A 17,004-nucleotide genomic window follows, 5' to 3' on the forward strand; every position below is an offset into this window, starting at 1 on the left:
GAGTGTTCTTGGTTGTAGATTTTTTTTCTTTCTGCACTTTCAATATATCATGCCACTCCCTTCTGGCCTTAAGTCTCTGCTGAAAAATACCTGATAGCCTTATGGGACTTTCCTTGTATTATAACTATCTATTCTCTTGCTGCTTTTAATTTTTTTTTCTTATATCATTACCTTTTTGCCATCTTAGTTAATATATATCTTGGTGTGGACCTACTTGGGATGATTTTTTGCGGGTATCTCTGTGCCTCCTGGATCTGGATATGTTTCCTTCCCCAACTTAAGGAAGCTATTATTTCTTCAAAGAAATTTTCTGCCCCTTTTTTCTCTTCTTCTAGGAACCCTATTCTGTGACTGTTTTTCCCTTGATGGAGCCACTAAATTCCCGAAGTCTATCCTCATTTTGCATCATTTTTTTCCCTCTCACCTGCTCAGCTTGATTACTTTCTATTACTCTGTCTTCCAAATTGCTAATTTATTCCTCTGCTTCCTCTAGTCAGCTATTTATTCCATCTAGTGAATTTTTAATTTCATTTATTATGTTCTTCATCTCTGATTGGTTCTTATTTATCTCACTGATGTCCTCCACTCTTTTCTCAAGTCTAGTGAGTACCTTTGTGACCATTATGATAAATTCTCTATCAGGCATTTTACTTATATTTGTTTCACGTAGGTCTCTTGCTATAGTTTTTTGTCTTGTTCTTTCATTTAGGATGTATTTCTCTGTCTCTGCATTTGTCTTAGCATCTGTGTCTGTTTCTATGCATTAGGAAAGTCAGCTACCTCTCATGCTCTTGAAGTAAGAGACTTGTGAAGAATAGGTCCTGTAATGTCCTGTAGCACAGCGTCCCCTGGTCACCAGAACCTGGTGCATCAGGGGCTGTCTTCCTATGTGTGTTGTGTGTCCCTTGCTGTTGTATCCTGGCTGCCTTTTCCTCCAGTTGTCTGTACAAGCTCTCTTTTCCTGTTGTGGGCAGTGTTTGGTCCCCAGCTGAGATAGGTCATGCAGCTAGGTCATGTCAGGTCTGCTTACAAAATGAGACCTGCAGGTACTATACCGCTGGGACTAGCCCAGCCTATGTTGATCCATAAAGCACACATAGGCAATGAGTGCAATTTTAACAAGGTGCATTTCAGGCTTTCACAGGGCCCACTTCCATGACTACCACTAGGACCAAGGGCCTATGAAATGCGTGGGTCAGGAGACATGGTGTTGGCATGGTTTGTGCTAGTCTTAGGGGATCTTGAGGACTAAGGCAAATGTGACTGGGAATGTGGATCCACCAAAGTGCTGGATGGTTGTGCTTGATATAAGTAAGTTAAGTACTAAATGTTGGCTCACACTGGTTCCAGAAGGTGGCCATGCATTAATACTTGGGAGTGGGAGAGAGAAATGGTACCTGCCAACTTCTTTGTTCCTAGAGAAGTCCCTCCAGTGAAACCTGCCCCTTGGGATTTTCCAAACTGATGTTGGTATACTGTAATCCCCAGGAGCTGTTTGTGGCATTTTCTTTTTAAGGACCAGAACTCAGCTTCCTGTTGTCCTCTAGGCTCTCCCAGATTTGAACCCACTGATTTTGTTTTTAAATTCCTGGCTTTATGAATGGCCTAGCTTCCAGAAGGAAATGTAGATACAATTAAATGTCCTTATACCCTGCCTCCAGTTGAAATGAGCAGAGTGTAATGTTCCTCCAGGAAGTTCCCAACTATCTTCATTTTATGTTAATGCCTTGCTAGAGGGAAAACAACCTTAACTTGACAATGGCAAGGCCTCTGGTATCCTGCCAGTCTTCTTTAACATAAGAAAGTTCTTTCTCAAAACCTCCCATTTTCCTTACCTCCTCCAATGCCTTAGTATATAATCAGCCACTGCCCACAACCCTGGTGCAGCAGCTCTTTCTGCGCATGGGTCCTGTCCCTGTGCTTTAATAAACCACCATTTGGCACAATGAATGAATGAATGAATGAATAAATATTTTTTTAAAAATCCTGGCTTTAACTCCTGCCAGTTGTAAGGTTTCTGCTTTGAAAGTCAATTGTTATGAGGATTCATCTTCCCTGGATGGGCTCCTCAGTGTTAATAGTCTGCTTCTTTCCCTTTTCTGTGACTGTGACTCCCTCCCCATGCAGACAGCCAAGGGGTGTGTGTGCGCGCGCGCATGTGTGTGTGTGTGTGTGGTTTTTTTAAATTAACATATAATACATTATTTGTTTCAGGAGTATGGGTCTGTGATTCATCAGTCATACACAATTTAGAGCACTCCCCATAGCACATACCCTCCCCAATGTCCATCACCCAGCCACTCCATACCCCAGCCACTCCATCCCTTCCACCCCCTCCCCCTCCAGCAACCCTCAGTTTGCTTCCTGTGATTAAGAGTGTCTTATGGTTTCTCTCCCTCTCTGGTTTCATCTTGTTTCATTTTTCCCTCCCTTCCTCTATGAACCTCTGTCTTGTTTCTCAAATTCCTCATTTCAATGAGATCATATGGTAATTGTCTTTCTCTGACTGGCATATTTCGCTTAGCATAATACCCTCTAGTTCTAACTATGTCATTGCAAATGGCAAGATTTGGGGGATTTTGATGGCTGCATAATGTTCCATTGTGTTTATATACCACAACTTCTTTATCCATTCATCTGTTGGTGGACATTTAGGCTCTTTCCATAGTCAGCCAAGGTCTGTTTAACTGCCCACTGTGTCTCTGCCAGTCCTACTCTCTTCAATGTGACCTCTTCTTTACCTTTAGTTGTGAAGTTTGTTCTGCCAGTTTTCTGGTCATTTTCTGGGTTATTTACACTGATGTGACTGTTATCTAGTTGTATCTGTGGGATGAGGTCACCTTAGTGTCCTCTTATCCTGCCATCTTCTTAGCCTATACTTATGTAATTTTTTTAATACTTATGTAAATTTTTAAAAAAAGGAAAATGAAGTAGTAGAATGTCAGAATTAACATCAAACCTATCTGTCACATCAGTAATGGTAAATGGGTTTAAGGTGCTTATGGGAAGAAAATATTTTTTAGTTCTGTCACTAAATAAGACACCATTCTCTTTAGAAGAGACAAATCTAAACTAAAGTAATTCATAAAGCTTAAAAACAAAAAGGTATACTCCAAACCCATGAATATACACAACTAAGAGTGAACACTAAGATAAACTGTGGACATTAGATGATTATGATGTGTTAATATAAGTTCATACTTGGTAAAAAAAAAAAAAAGAATATATCATTCTAGTGTGTGATGTTGATAATTAGGGAGGTTTTACATGTTGGGGTCAGGATGTTATTTGGGAGATCTCTGTATGTTCTTTTTAATTTTGTTGTAAACCTAAAACTCCTCTAAAAATAGTTTTTAAAAATAATAAAAAAGAATATACAGAAATAGAGTAACCAATATAAACCAAAACAGAGCAGTTTCCAATATAAATATTGATGTTCAGGCTAGAAAGTACTGAATAAGAAGAGCATTCTGAAATATTTCTATTCACCATACATTTCTAATGGTCTTGAATATCTATACATGGAGTGCCATAGTTGCAACATTCAGAAAGCAGAAATTGTAAGAGATAAAAGGAGAAATCTATAAGAAAACATAGTAGGAGACTTAATGCATCTTTATCAATGTAGTAAAATATCAAGGGAGCAGAAATAAATAATGCTACAGAAGGCATAGAACAGATACAGACAACTAAGCACATGCGCATTGTTCCCTGAAATGGAGAATGTAATTTCTTCTTAAAGTTCCTGGGAAACAATCACAAAGAAAATAAAAAGATAGATTAGAGGCCCAAAGTCAATAAAGGCTTTACAAAAGATTGCAATGCAATAAAACTAGAAATTAATGACAAAATAAAAACACAAAAGCTCTTCTATTGAGAGACTTTTAAAAAACTCATTCATGTAATGTGTTGGTAAGAGAAGAGTGGAAATAAGGACTTTAGAGTGATTGAACATAATGATGAAAATACTGTATAAGTGAACAAGTGGAGTATAGTTAAAATTATGTTCAGAGAAAATTTTATAAGTAATTAAATAAATAAAAAGAGAGTGAGCACAAAGAAACATTAAACACAAGCCCCCCAAAAGAATAAAATAGAAGAAAAAATATGAGGGAAATAATGACTATTAATAGACCCACAAATTAATCATTAAACAAATTAATCACATCTGAAGAAAATGAGTTAAAAGTCCTGCATTCTTATATATAGTTGTTTGGCAAGTCATTTTACTACTTTTATTGTCTATTTTTGTTTGAAACTTCCTTCAAAGTAAAACTTTATTCACTGGAAACACTCCCCTCACTTTCCCTTGTCATAATGCCAACGTGCAGTTCTGCATTCCGATCAGCCTTTCCCACGGAGGTAGTGAGTGGTTAAGGAGTGTGATTTGAAAGGTGCCAATGTGGCTTCTGACCCCGAACTTCTCTTTTATGGGCTGAATTCTACTTTTAGTAATTTATTCCACTGGGTGACAGCAGGGCATACTTGAGAGATCATGAGGAAGGAGGGTAAGGCATTAAAATGAAGAATCGGGAAATGAAAGAGAGCTCCAGTTGCTTGACAAAACCTTCTTTCCAAAGCTGCTAATTGATAGGCCCACATACATCTGTTAAGAAATAATTGGCTCGCATATCCATTCTGAAGCGACTAGATAGAAAACTAGTCCTGAATTCCCAATGCTTATCACCTTCAATCTAGTTAGTCAAATCACTAAATCTCATCTGTTTAGAATTTTAGGAAAATAGAAGCTGCATTTACCTATAATTAAATGTTTTGGTGTTATCTCTTGCCAGAACAGACCTGGCAGCACTCTGGAAGGAGCCATTTGAATATTAAATCTTCTAACTTCCCCGGAAGGTAGCCTTGATTTGTTTTTTTAATCATAAATTTTTTTCTCACATTTTTACTGAACAGTAAAACAGCTAAAGCATGCCTCAGAAAATATTCATGTATGGGAGTATGTTTAGAGAGGAACAGAAATCTTAGCTTATGATATAATTTTTCTTGAAGGATTAATTAGAGGTCTCCCAAACTGAAGCTATTATTGATTTTAAAATAATCTTATTTGTAAACAAGAAAATGCAGTTTTGGTCCCACTATTCTAGCCATTACTAAGAGATTGGAAGATAAAATCCTCCATCCTGAAAATATTTATGTGTTTATAAAATCCCCCATCTAGGCTGATAATTTAATAGATTATCTGAAATATGTTTTTGTATTCATACTTAATAAAAAGAAACTGGGATTTGTTTCTGTTTTCGATGCAACCCAAGTGAATATTACATAGATAATATATATATCAATTACCTTCAGGTTGTGTAACAATTCTAATCATCAAAATGGCTGAGTTATAAGGAATACTGAATTGTTCAAATGATTTTTTTAAAACTACTATAATATGGGGATATTTCAATTTGATCTGCTTATTTTGATTACTGTTTAAAAAAAATCAACCTGCATAGAAGCAATTCAATTAGGGATATAAAACTAAAAATGATTCTCTATGTTAATTATATCATAGAAATGAAGAAGTAAGACTTTTTGTAAACTTGACTACTCTTTGGTCAAGAATAATGATCTAAAGGAATAGACTAGGAGAATAAAAATTTATTGTAAAATTTTACTTCCAATTTCCATTACTGAAATGAGACATACTATATAATATAAATAAAAACAAGAAAAATATCTCATGAAAGGTCTAATGTTTATTCTCTCCCATTTAATATTATTCTCATTCCTTCCCTTAAAAAATTTGGATTATCCTCAAAAGAAACAATGCATCCTTTTTATATTCTATGTCTCTACTTTGTTTGTTGCATTGCTTTGGGATACTTCAACCAAGATTAATTCTTTACAACATAAAATTTGTCAAGGTAAGTAGCTTATAATGAGCCTTCTAACCTCCGTACATTTATGATACATTATTCCTTCATTAATACCAAAATGACCGAAAAGGAGAAAAACTGTGTCATTTATTTCAGTCATAATTATCCAATTGGTACCACTTTTAGTCAATCTGCATATGCCTTTAGTTGTTTTAGTTTATGGGCCATCAAATATCTATCAATTTTTATACATTAATATACCATAATATCATGATATACCAGAATATCAAAGTCGCTTAGAATGGGGATCTACTTATATGGTACAACTTGAGCTTGGCAGATGGTGTTCTAAGTAATAATAATGATAACAATAAACACCTCTGCAGCATAAACTCTCACTCTTTAAGCTTTCACTCATTTGTATTAAATATTACTCTTCCCAGACACACTCTTCTTCAATGCACATACTGTGGAGAGTCTAGCTTCCAGAGTGTAGATTTAAAGAATCTTTAAGGACTCTCATTTGAATTTGAATAAGTTACTTATAACTGAGAAATGGCAAATGGAGATTACAGGTATGATATGTATAAGTATCAAATGAATATAGTTTTGTTTTCACAAAAAGGTAAATGCTTATTTTTAGGGTGAACTATTTTTCCACTTAATTTTTTAGTGCCCCAGACACTAAATAAAGGTGGGGGTGGGGTGGGGGGGGATTCAGGGAAAGAACTTAAGGAAGGAAATGAGGCAAAGTCAGAAGGAAGAATGCAAAGAAATATATCTTGGGAGAAGCAAGTAAGCAAAGTGAAAATTTCACCTAATTCCCAATCTGACTGGAGTCAGCCTTGTGTGGAGTTATATCAAATAATAAGAGAAACATGTTGGTCAGAACCTGAATTGTGTTGATTAAACCAATGAAAATTAGTCATCGCCATCCTTTTTGCTCATGACTGTCATTATGGTCAAATGAGAGTGTGTCTACAAAGCATGAGCGATTCTAAGAAAATAACCACATTTTACCTATTAGTAGGGAGGATGGTGAGGATGAGGCTGATGGAGCCTGATGTGTAGAGCTCCAGGAACATAGCCGCCATTTGCTAATTTAGGCACATTTCATCTGCTGAGAGTGGTAAGCAGTGCAGGTTAAATGATACCTCAAATTTGGACTCATGTAATTAGATTGCTGGGATCTGAAGCTGAGGTGTAAAGCTATTTTACACATGACCAGCTAACATGAGAAAACAGAACAATTCAATAGGAATGATGTGATGATCTTAAAGAATTTGTTCTTGACTCAGACAACCCTACAAACTGGTGGAGTTATTGTTTATTCATTCACCCCCAATGGCCTTTGAGTGGCTATTTGACTTCCTTATTCCAGAGGTCCCTCTTCTTTCCAGGCCCTTAGAAACTACTGGAATTAGTCATATTTATATCCCAGCCTTTTCTGGGTTCGGAGGAGAATGTTAGCTATAATCCAGTGGATCAGGGTTCTTTAAAATTAAAATGAACTCCATGACAGAAAGGAAAGGACAGATGAGAAAGATCAAGGCAGAAAGTGGCTGTCCCTTAGGTACAACAGTCTTAAAATGGCAATGACATGTAAATGGTGAACATAAAATGATTGTAATATAACTAAATTATTAAAATGAATTTATCTCTCTACGAAGGAAAAGGCTGGCATTGCATTAAAATAAATGAGGAAATAACTTTGGACATTTTTTCCACTTAAATTCAGGGCATGGCATTTAAGAACTGACACTATTTCAGGATGTTTACTATTCCAATATATTTTTATTAATAATTCTGCAGGCACACTTTCTTTATTGAAAAATTATATATATTTTGACCAAGGATATGTTATTTTAAGTGGAGAGGTAAAGTGCCTTTGAAATTTCAGGGTTTTTTTATTTTTTTCTGAAATGAAAATATTTGTGTTCAAAACCTACAAGAAAGATTCATAATTTATAGGCCCTCCAAGAACCACTGTTTAAAAATGAATGTTATATACCCCCAAATTTAAAACAATTGTTATGGATGATTACAAATATGTTTTCTGTGCATGTGGAATAACATGTTAAGAGAGAAATTTCTCTTCCTTTTTAGATGAAATGATTCCTCCTACCATGTCTTCCTATGTACCAAACTTTAAGCCCTGTACCTATCTTCAGTGAAGATTTTGGCATCACATGGCTAACTTCTCATCTTTTAAGGTATTTGGAACTACAGCATTCAACATTAAAATGAGGTTTTACCTGTAACATCTCAGAGAGGCTCTGCTTTTTTTAGTTTGTTTTAATATTGCATCCACACATAGAGGCTAATTTCTGAGGTTCTTTTTTGGGTCACCTTGTGGAGCAGCGCACACTCCCAGGCGGGAGTGGTCTCAGGTAATCTTTTGCCATGTAGCATGGCTGGGTCAGCTGTGGAATCATGATTCAGTTCATCTAATGAGCATCTGGGTATTTGATCTGCATGTATGACACAGAAGCAACATTCCTGGGTTGCCGTGGTTTATAGTCTCTGTAAATGAAAAATGAGAAATTACAATTATAGAGAGTGGAATGTTATAAGCACCGCTGTTAGTCTAAAGTGCACAGTCTTCCAACTTTTGCCTTTATGTCCACATTGCATTTTTGCTCTTTTATGGCAAATACTGTTTCCTTAACTCATGGAGGTCCTGTTGATACTCAGCTGTTTTCTTTCTTTTTTTTTTTTTTTAAGATTTTATTTATTTATTTGACAGAGAAAGATCACAAGTAGGCAGAGAGGCAGGCAGAGAGAGAGAGAGGAGGAAGCAGACTCCCTGCCGAGCAGAGAGCCCCATGCGGGACTCGATCCCAGGACCCCGAGATCACGACCTGAGCCGAAGGTAGCGGCTTAACCCACTGAGCCACCCAGGCGCCCTACTCAGCTGTTTTCATTTATTTAATTCAGCTTCTTACTTAAAATGAAAAAGTATACTATCTGACTAAAGTCATTTCATAGTAAGACTGTTTTTCATTTAAGGCCTTTCTCTTCCTATTTCAGTTAAAGAGACTAGAAATTAAATAAAAAAATTGTTTGAGTCTTTTGGCTAAACAATAATGAGTAAATTATTCATTTTTAATTAGCATAAATAATATTTATAAATGAGTGTTTTAGAGGAACCTGAAAATAGTTATCATGTATTCCTGCAAGTATTATTTAATATACTTATAAAAATGTATGTCTTGGTAAACTTGAGCTGTGGTCTTTTTCAATTACAAATACCGGGAAAATAAAGGTGAAATTTATTCCTTTTTATACCATTAATATGGTATTAAATTTGAACAACTAAATGCACATGGGAAAAAAAATATAATAATGTCTTGCATGTTTGATATGGTCAGATATATTTTAAGAAAGTAACATCAAGGATCACAAATTGTTGGTTGAGCTTATGATTTTGACTATATAAGACTTAAAATCAAATGAATCACAGAAGAGGGAGAGAAAATTGAATATAGTGAATATCTGTTTTCACATATCTAAATGGGTATAATGTGAGGGAGATATTATTTATTTCATAGGATGAAGAACTTGATTATACTTAGGTATTGCTTATAAGATGATAAAAGGAGATGGATATAAAATGATAAAATGGAGATTTGGGGACTCCAGTCCAGAACTACTGAATAAGAAGCATTAAGAGTGGCCCTTGAGAATCTGTATTTTTTTTTTTTAAAGATTTTATTTATTTATTTGACAGGCAGAGATTACAAGCAGGCAGAGAGGCAGGCAGAGAGAGAGAGGAGGAAGCAGACTCCCTGCTGAGCAGAGAGCCCGATGCGGGACTCGATCCCAGGACCCGGGGATCATGACCTGAGCCGAAGGCAGAGGCTTTAACCCACTGAGCCACCCAGGTGCCCCGAGAATCTGTATTTTTAAAAAATTTCTTGGTTGTAATTAGACAGCCAAGACTGGGAACCCCAGTTTATGTGATTGATGATAATGTCAAAATTAATCAGTGGACTGTCACTTGCCTGGGAGTAAAAACAGGAATTGCATTAATTTCTAGCCTCTTTGTCCTATATACCGTCCATCACACATTAGTTATTGAAATCTTTGTTAGATGAGTGAATGGAGATTGTGGGAGGCATGTTTCATTCAAGTGCAATGAAATCAGTTAGAATTGACTTCCCGTGACTGCAGCTGTCAAAGCAAAGGCCAGATGATGACTTATTGGGTCTGCTGATATCAGAAAAGTACGAGGACTGGCATACAATAAACACCCAATTAATGCTCCACAAATTAAGGCATAAACTAAATATGGGTATCCTGTTTCATGAATTTCTTAATCAAATTACATTAACTGTGAAGCAGATCAATGGTGGAAATATAATCAGATTAATAAGAACAAATGAGCTTAGTAAAAACTCATTTTATAGAACATAGGAGATATAAGTAAATGACTAGCCTTTCTCAAAAAAGAACAAATCTTCAGTTTTAGTGATTCATAAGCTTCTTTCTGATCCCAAAGTTCAAAGGCCAAATTCACTCTGATGATTCTTCAGCAACGTTCCTGGGAAAAATAATCATTCACTACAGTGTACCATCAAAACATCTTGTATTTACTCTTCTTATGTCATTTTTTATTTATTTGAGAACGTATCTGTTAGCATGTTGTAAAACCGACCTTCCTTGAGCACAAGGACACTGCTATTGCTTTGTCCTCCTCCGACCCCCTCCCAGAGCTGAACATAGGTCTGTTTGACTTGATTGTTGTTGACTGTTGTTCACTGTTTAATAGAGACATGTGCTTCATTTCACTGCACCAGAGCTGTGTTGTTAATTGTAACAGGGCATGGAGCATTTTCAGTAATAGCAATTTTCTTGACTGTCAGTCAGTGCTAAGCTTCTGTTATCATATATTCAGGCACGAAAATTGTATGCTGATTTAAAGACAAAGATCCAAGTATGAATATTTTATGTCTGATTCTTTACCTCATTACAGCACATGGATCTTATTACTTTTTCTTCTCCTTTCGGCAGAAAGGAGTATCAAATCTTCTCTTCTTACATGGAAGAAAAACGTAAAGTTTGGCTCATTTTAGGACATAGCTGAAGATTAACCCAAATAACCAGGAACTGCAACATTCACATAAAAAACTGACCCTTGAGGCTTTGAAGAATCCAGCTGCTTGTTCAGTTTTCTTTGTTTCTGTTCCTTGGGATTTTCTTGAAGAAAAAGGACATTTGAACAGAAACTGCTGCCATCTTGCACAACGTTATATGGTCTTCAAATTTTTTATGGATTTTATCTGTTCTTTTGGGTAACAGGTTTGGGTCAAGTTACACAATATGCATTTTAACAGTGACTGTTTTATGTAGTCCCAGGAATGATTGATTTGTACATTTTTTTCAAGTGTAAGGCCCACTTCATTTCACACAATCTATTTTCACCATCGTCGGGTGATATTCTAATGGAAAATTGAGCCTTTTTTTAAAATTTTCAGCTTCATTCTCTCCTCTTATTCCCTTTCTTTATAGGATTGGTGAAAAATTTTGGCAAATCCCTTCAAAGACAGGTTATCATTGTTTAACTTTTAAGGTACCCAGGGCTCTAGAATGAATCTATGGTTGGGGAAAACCTTCCGGTTGGGGGTATTGATGGCACACAAAGTGACTGCATGGTTTTTAATGTAAAAGAAATAGTACAGGTGGTGGCTAGAGCTGGTTAAAGCAGCAAGCTCTCTTGAATCATATCTTTTTCATATCTTAGCCAACTATTCACAGTATGCCTCTTGAATGTAGGTTCGGTAAATGGTTGGGTAGAGGATGACACAATTTTAGGGTGTTTCTGTTATTTGTTTCCTGGATTTTCTCACACTCCAGTGGCTGTGATTTGCCATAATATCTTTCAGGGTTAACGCTGAAAAAAAATTGGAATCTCACCCCCATGTGAATCCCTTCATCAAGTTTTAGGGTCGCCTCTAGAATCTGCCTGTTCTGCTGCTGTGGACTCTAGGGCCTTCAAGTAATCATTTATTATATTTTACCCAGATTTTGTAGTTTTTATCTGCAGGAAAATTGGTCTCTTGGGAGCTTATTGAGCCATTCTGGAAGAATGCATCTTTGAAATGCTGTTCATTAAATTTTAAGTTAAAATGGCAGTTTATCAATCCTTCGTTTTACTCTGTTATTGCTTTCAAAAGAACTTTTCAGCCTACTTTGTATAATTAACTCAGCACACCATTTTACAGCATGAGTTATAAACTGAATAATTTAGATAAACACAGAGTAAATCAGTTGGCCAGGTCAAAACTCAGGGAGATGGTTGGGGGAAGATCCTCAAGTCTGAAATAATTTGGAGTAATCTGCTAGGGTGTAAGACAATTGACAACTGAGGATGATGGAAATTATTAGAGTTTGTGGAGTCATGGAATCCTGGTATTGAACAGGACCTTAGAATCATCTTATACCTAAAGTTTTACATCTTAAACTAAAATCCTTTCAGTGGAATTTCCTTACAAGATAATTACTATTGACTATGAAACCATGAGAGACAATAGACCCCAAGAAACAAACTGAAGGGTTTCAGAGGGGAGGAGAGGGAGGGGGTAACAGGCTGCTGAGTATTGTGGAAGGCACGTGCTGTGTTGAGCAATGGGTATTAACACTTAACTAATGAATCATTGAACACTACATCAAGAACTAATTATGTACTATACAGTGGTTAACTGAATATAATTTTTTTAAAAAAGTGAACTGAGAAGAATGTTGGGTTTTGCAATAAAGTAAAAGGAAACAGTTGCCTAACAATGGTGAAATATCATACAAGTTTTCTCACATAAGATAATCTGTAGAATTTGTATTTAATTTTTGAACTTCAAATTTCTAGGCTAGCCTTACCATTATATATATTATATAATATATATATATATTTATATTATATTATATTTATATAATATATAAATTTTATATTATATTATATTTTATATATATATTTTTTTCCTTTTTCAGTATCTCCCCATCTTGCTCAGAGTAAAGCCAAAGTCCCTATAAGCCTCAACAAGATTCCACATAACCCATTCTCTTCCCTTAGCCTGTTCATCTCTCTCACCTTATCACTAATGATATTTGCCTTGCTCAGTCAGTTGTTAGCTTACTTGCTGTATCCATTGTATAGGTTTTTACTGAATGATGGTCATACTTACAAATAAAAAAATCAGGGCATTTCTGGGTCAATAAAGTCATATCTCAGAAACTAGCATTATCCCTCATTTTGGAAGGGCAAACTAAGTGGAGTCAATTACAACAGTTTTCCAATAACAAAATAAGAAAAGGAACTTTGGGTCACTTTGGTTCATTTTGTAATGCCATACAAAGTCAAGCCCAAAGAATTTCCCAAACATAAAAACAACTTTTAAAAATGTATTGAGCTAATGTGAAAAGAAAATTGGGTGACCATTTTCTGACCATGTATCAAAGTTATAATGTTATAGAAAGCATAAGAATCCTTATTCTGGGGCTGTAAATACCAACATAAAAGAACATTTGAAATGAACCTTGAAACTTTCAAGCCTTTGCCCAAAACTAATTAAGTCTTATCTGAAAGAATTATAAACACTACATCGGCACAATAATCATTAAAATATTAAATGCAAATTAACATGTATAAAATACTTTTTGTTTTTCAAATATCCTTAGTATTTATGTAGTGTGTTACGGTCAAGAACAAATAGACAGGGGTGCCTGGGTGGCTCAGTGGGTTAAGCCTCTGCCTTTGGCTCAGGTCATGGTCTCAGGGTCCTGGGATAGAGCCCAGCATGGGACTCTCTGCTCAGCAGGGAGCCTGATTCCCCTTCTCTCTCTCTGCCTGCCTCTCTGTTTATGTGTGATCTCTCTCTCTGTCAAATAAATAAATAAAATCTTAAAAAAAAAAGAACAAATAGACATAGTAAATAATTCTTATAGGGAATTGCACAGTATATAAGGAGAAGAACTGACTCTAATCAGAGATTCATAATCTAATTTTCTAAAAAGAAATTTAATGTTGCATCCATACATTCCCTTAGGACCAGCAAGGCACTGGTATTTTATATCAGTAAGAACTTAGAAAATGATCTGCCTTCTTAGTGCATAATTTTAAACAAAATACCGCTGCACCTCACCACCCCCACCACCAGCACCAAACTCTGTGAAGAAAAATAAGTAGCATAAATGTCGTTAATCTCAAAATAAACTTTTCTTTCTGTACTATTATTCAAAAGAAACCTTTCTTTCTATACTGCTGTAGGATGAATATGGAATACCCTCTATTTTTTAAATGCCAATGTAGGGAATCATGGCTTTGCATCCTTTCCGTTTTACCTAGATGTCATTCTTGTATATTTAGTCTTATTGTGAGTCTAAGCTGTAGAGTAAACTCAGTGGCAGAAAGTTCAATGAAAGTCCTCTTAAGCACTGTCTTTCATGAAAGTAGACATAAGAACCATATCCCTTTAGTATTTTCCAGAGCTAGTTTCTTCACTTCAAGTGAACCAGTGTTTTGGTCCCTTCTAATGTATAAGAATTCACTCATTATCCACTTTCATCTTTCTCTTCAATCTCTCCCTCTCAACTTTTTCCTTTTAGTTTATAAATATGCCCTAGTGCTACCCCTCCATAATCAGCCATATATATATATATATATATATATATTTTTTTTTTCAAGTCTTCTCTCCCCTATCCTGACACAATACTTGTCTCTCCTTTCAAAGAGAACCAGGCCACTCAAAAATACAAGGTACAGTTTGGAACTCTTCTTCACTTTCCTGTATTCCTCAACACTTTAAAGTTGGGATTCTGCCCACTTCACACTCTTATGGAAATGACTCTTGCCAAGGTTCCCAGTTAGTGCCCATGATGTCCACTGTTCCTTCCTACTGGGAACTTTCATCCTCCCTAGGCTTCAGGTCCATTTTTTTCTTTTTTCATTTTCTTCTTCCTCCTGCCTCTCCTGAGTGTTTTTCCTCACTCCTTTCTGTAAACTCTTCCTTCACTACTTCTTGCATATAAGCTACTGTTTTCTTAGATTCTGTCTCTGAATCTTCCTTATCATACTTTTACTCTATCAAGACAGGGTAAGTTAGTTACAACTGACAACCACTATGATCTCAGTGGCTTAAGACAATCAGCATTGATTTCTTATACATACTATATGTTCATCTCAGTTCAGCCAAAGATCTTCATCATGTCATCTTCATTTAGATGCACAAGTTAACAGATTCTCCATCACTTAGCATAATCCTGGTCACAGTTGTAGGGGGAAGAGAGCATGGAAAAGCATGCACCAACTTGAAAGTTTCTGCCCCCAAAAGGCTTAAATTCTTGCCTTTCAATCTTGTTGGACAAAGTAAGTAATACAAACTGAACTTCAAAGGGAACAGGCCAGTATAATCCTGTAATGTGCACAAACTAAACCAGAATATCAGAAAATAGCAATAGTGACCATTACAGTTTCTGGATGACTTTATCAAACAAATGTGGTTTAAATTACAACATAAATGCTCATGACTTGCAAAGCTATATCTTGGACTCATATCTCTTAGTTTTTGTACCCATATATACAATTTCCTACTTCACTTGGATATCTAAACCTTGAAGTCAACCCTCCCCAAATGAGGTCAACACTAAGCCTTCTCATCTTGGTCACCCTCTAAGAATGCAAATTAGCCATTTGGGGGATATTCTTGATGTGTTCCCTTCCTTAATGCATGTATCAGTGGTAACCTACTCAAGTTCAGTCAATGGTCTCAATACTGTTACCTTTCTTTCTGTTCACATTATTGTTTCCTTAATGTAATCTCTCCGTATTTATTGCTTGGATTGCTGCAACTGACTCTTGTGGTCATTTTGCTGCTCAGCTTAATCTCTTTCAAACTTTCCTCATCACTGCTGTCATATTATCTATCCGCATCACAAATTTGATCACTATTACTTTAAAATCATGTATTGCTGGGTACTTGTTGACTCAAGTAATATCCAAACTTCATACATCATACCAGACCTTTCATCTCTCCCCACTTTCCCCAGCTCATCACCTTCCATGATCTAATAGTGATGATCCAGCTCACTCAAAGGGAAAAGAGAAGTGAAAGTAAAAGATACCCTCAGAAGAAAAAAGAAAGAAAGAAAGAAAACTTCTAAGTTGGGTATAGAACCTGGGATAGCCTATAGTCCCCAGGAGGAAGTTTCTCTGTATTCACTGTCTAGAAAGTGAGCAGAAAGTCAGCAGTGTGGTGGAACAACCCTCAGCCAGATACAGATGTGTACCCCCACAGTTGACTGCCTGTGACTTTATCCTTCCAAGACAAGTGTTCCAGGCTCACTGTGCATTTAGAGGATGCCCAGAGCTCAACTAGACTGGGATACCACATTATTCTTGCTCTCTAGCTGCCAGACTCCCAAGCTGCCACATCAAAGAAGTCTTCACAACATGCTGCCAAGGCAGTTTTAGCACTTGAATCTTGTCTAACTTGCCTGGCATGGTGAATATAATGTTGCCTCTTTAGCCAACATAATACAAGTCAAAGTTAAGGATGAAAACCAAATTAATGCAAATTCTGGAAAAATCAGCAGTATTCAGAGCTAAATTGCAAGGTGGTGTCAGATGGTTTCCAATTTGCCACACTTTCATTCAAATTATAGAACTTATATATTTTTTTTTAAAATTAAGTTTTGAAATCCCTGAAATGACAATATGAGATATGCAAAGATGGAAATCAATAATAAATGAGCCACTTATTTATCAATAAAGGGAAACAGTTTATTATTAAACTGAAAAGCTTAAACATTCCCCAACTGCTGTTCAGCTGCAGAATCAATTAAATTTAGATTCCTTCTTTTTTTTTCTTTTTCTTTTTCTTTTTTTTTTTTTTATTAACATATGTGTTATTAGCCCCAGGGGTACAGGTCTGTGAATCATCAGACTTACACACTTCATAGCACTCATCATAAAGAGTCAGATTGCTTCTATAGGGAGAGTTTTAATTTTAATTTTTGCTATAGAAACAAGATGTGCTAAGAATGTAATATGGGGATAATATTATATAGTTATTCTAGCTGAAATACTCTGTGATGTGTTTTGTTATAATTATTTTAGGTTACTGAGAGTCACTTATATATACTGTATATCTATGTACTTGTTATATAAATTATATATTATATATTATAT

The sequence above is a fragment of the Mustela putorius genome, unplaced genomic scaffold (assembly GCF_011764305.1).
Source record: "Mustela putorius furo isolate JIRA1106 unplaced genomic scaffold, ASM1176430v1.1 tig00003845_pilon_pilon_pilon, whole genome shotgun sequence".
In the NCBI taxonomy this organism is placed as follows: Eukaryota; Metazoa; Chordata; class Mammalia; order Carnivora; family Mustelidae; genus Mustela; species Mustela putorius.